This window comes from Dermacentor silvarum, chromosome 4, assembly GCF_013339745.2.
Source record: "Dermacentor silvarum isolate Dsil-2018 chromosome 4, BIME_Dsil_1.4, whole genome shotgun sequence".
NCBI classification, from domain to species: Eukaryota; Metazoa; Arthropoda; class Arachnida; order Ixodida; family Ixodidae; genus Dermacentor; species Dermacentor silvarum.
The window spans coordinates 228,365,789-228,369,013 of NC_051157.2; the positions used below are offsets into that span (position 1 = coordinate 228,365,789).

The window sequence follows — 3,225 nt, forward strand, 5'->3', positions numbered from 1 at the left end:
ACAGCGAGGGCTGGGAGAAGGCCATCACGAGCACTAAACAGGAAGCCCAGTCCAAGGTTGTCCAGAGGGCCCATGAGAGAGCAGAGTCATGGCCTCCCAGCTCCAACATGGGATTAGCCAACAGCTAGCCAGGGGCCTCTCTGGGGCTCCAATGGCTTGCTCCTCGGGACCTTAATAAAGTTCTTTGTCTGTCTGAGGTAAAAAAATGTTTGGCGCACAAATGTTACTTGTTCTCTAGGAAGGTGTTCTGACTGTGCTTGCATAGGCTGTACTTCTCGGGACATTCAACATCATTCATGGTGCACCTGAACTATAACACACACGAAGTATATGGCACATCCATACAAAGAAATGGCTATCACATCACAGTAGCGTTTATTTTTATGCTTTCAGGATATACATTAACGCAACACTAATACAAGCTGGCCAGACCGAAGGCTGGATAACTTGACAGCTGCACACAGCCCGTCCTGTTGCCAGTACATCACATTGGTCTGAGGACCTGCAAGAGTGACATGCAGGTTGTAGTATAGCCAGTACAGTATACTGCTAGCGTGAGGCATTTGAGAATTCAACTTCAAGTTTCCATAGACATCAACATTACTATTATATCTATCTAGGCAGCGAACTTGGAGACGCAGCCAGCGCTGTCCTAGCTGCCTTACATGAAAGCCACAGTGACTTGGAGATTACCACTTTCTTTAATATGTCCAAAGCCTTTCTTTTTTTTGTCATGATACAACCACTGATAGCCAATTATCATCTGAGTCAGAGAAATGAGCACTGGCAGATGTCAAGATGCCATTCAGCCAGTTGAGTTTCTCTAGCAGGGAATCAATAGCCAAATTTTCTGTGCAAAATGTCATTATGCACCACTCCCAAGTAATTCATTTGCTTGCTCCAACAGTGCCTGCACAATCCAAAAGTGGCTGGCTCTGAATATTTGTGGCTGTCGACCTCAATGTGGCCGTACCTAGTTCCTAATAAAAACCTGCTTCGCTGCTATGTATGGGCATTGCCATTAAAAGCTGGACTAACTAGCAGCCCAACATGGTTATAGTTGCTAGAAGCTGCTATTGTGGAGACACTGCCCAACATCTACATGCACTATGCAATATTGAAACCTGTGCTTGTCTATCTTTCGCCGGTGACCCCCTTTTCACTGGCTAACGAATGTTAAACGTTGTCGCTCGGTGCAGGACACGCCTGCATGTATAGAAAGTTTCTCGAACGTTATCGATGCTTCTATCCGTTGTCTGTTGTCACCGACGCTTATGTAATCTGATTGTATGAGCGACGCAACTTGTCTAGTACTTTCTGGAAGACACGCGGGCACCAGGGATTACTCTGGAACCTTCAATGGCTCGTGTATAAAAGCTGACGTGTTTCATCGCTGATCAGATTTTGACGATCACCCACTGTGTTCGCCGCTATTGTTGTGCTTCGAGTGCAACTTGCCTATGTGGACACAGGTTCGCCCAGTAAAAAGTAGGCTTCGTCATTCACAGTTTTGTGACTTTCTTCACCGTCACTACTAAGTGACAATATGAGCATGCTGCCGGTATCAAACCTAAAACCAGTCAATAATTGATGCAGGAGATTGCCTTATTCAACAGCCTTTGAAAGCAATATTAAAAGAATGTAAAACATTTGGAAAGAATATTTTTATTCTTGTCTGAAATATCACTGCTAATTTTGAAGTTGCCATTTTGTTCTCGGACATCTTGTGCACCTAGTATGTAGCTTTTATTTATTTCAAAAGATATGCTGGGTCAATAACTATTTTAACCTGTCAGGACATGTGCTTAGTATTATGTCATGTTCAAATAAAGCAACAGACAAATTTCCTGCACGGTAAATTTTATTAGCATTTTGGAGGCAATCAACAAGCAATGTACAGCTTAATGAGTGAAATGGTGAGCATGTCACAAAATCTTTTTGATGTGTGCAACCAGAAGCACGATAAGTTAGGATTCTTGCTGCACCATCAGCTGTTAAATACCCGTGTGCTACATCTACAAGATGCAAGAGCAATGTGTCAAAGGAAACATGCATTCGTGTAAAAAGAGTCGCATACATACACTGACACAACCTTGTTCAGAGAGGAGTGGCCTGAAAGACGTTTGCAGCATTCAGCCAAGGTGCATACATAGGCATGAACACGAATGTGCATCACGAAAAGTCGATCAATTTGGCAAGAAAATGTGCAAACAAGTTTGCCAAACCTAGGTAAAAAAGAGGTAACTGTGGTGTTGCAGAGGTCAAACCAGGATTGTTCAGTGTCACAAGGATGCACTAAGGCCGCGATTTTGTAGCGATTCCTTCTCCGATGATATTCCTTTTCGTGCTTTGTCAGTGGTCAGAGTGACGTCCCACCCGCGTTATCCGTTATCAAAGCGATCAGCCGGCCGTGAACGGTGGATGATAAGAGTCGCATATAATCGAGCGGAAGGCATTGCTACAGAATTGTGGCCCAAACGCACAGCTGTCAAATGAAGAAAAGGTCAAATAAATGGGGAATTCTGAGGATCACAATGATGGATCGGGCATTGGAACACAGCTCTTGCTTGATTATTATACAACCACAGAAACAAGGGCCACACATCACCTGGCCTCACATGTGCATATATCACAGCACAAAGAGATATGAGTGCTTTTCTCAGCTTCCCGAGACAAACACCACCCCTCAACGAAACAGTGACCAGATTGCTGTTTCGTGTTTGGCGTACCGCACACATTCAAGCCCACTCTTAAGCCTTCAACTATGTCCAAGAAAGTCATTTGGCCTTAATAAATATAAAGCATATGACAATCTTCTCAAGTGAAATAGCATACAAGGATTCAAAAGATGGGAAAGCAAGAGACCCAGAATTTTCACAAGATGTGATATATCCTCGTGTCTGCTCACGCACCAATATTAAAGATTACCAGTGAGTCCTATGACACTACTTGATTTGCTGTTTTTACGCAAAATACAAATATAGCATTCTATGTTCCCACAGTATGCCATCTCGGACGAAATGCCCGCTACAATATGGTCCTTTCGTATCCCAGCCATATGTGTGAATGCTTCAATATCACTACGTTACATTAATCGTAACTTGTGTAACCCCGCAAATTAGCATTCCTAACATTTGTCCACCCGCACCTCGAGTTTGCATCCTCAATATGGTCTCGCCATCATGAGTACTTAATCTGCACGTTGGAAGCCACACAAAATGGAAC

The 3,225-nt window shown here is 43.5% G+C and overlaps 1 long non-coding RNA gene across 1 annotated transcript; it reads right to left on the bottom strand.

Annotated features, from left to right (window-relative positions):
* Nucleotides 1-358: 358 nt before the first annotated feature.
* On the bottom strand, nt 359-2,966 carry LOC125945166 (uncharacterized). The gene is made up of 2 exons (XR_007466666.1): nt 2,082-2,966; nt 359-502 (listed from the first exon to the last, which is right to left on the bottom strand). It is a non-coding gene; the product is annotated as an uncharacterized LOC125945166 (long non-coding RNA).
* Nucleotides 2,967-3,225: the final 259 nt, after the last annotated feature.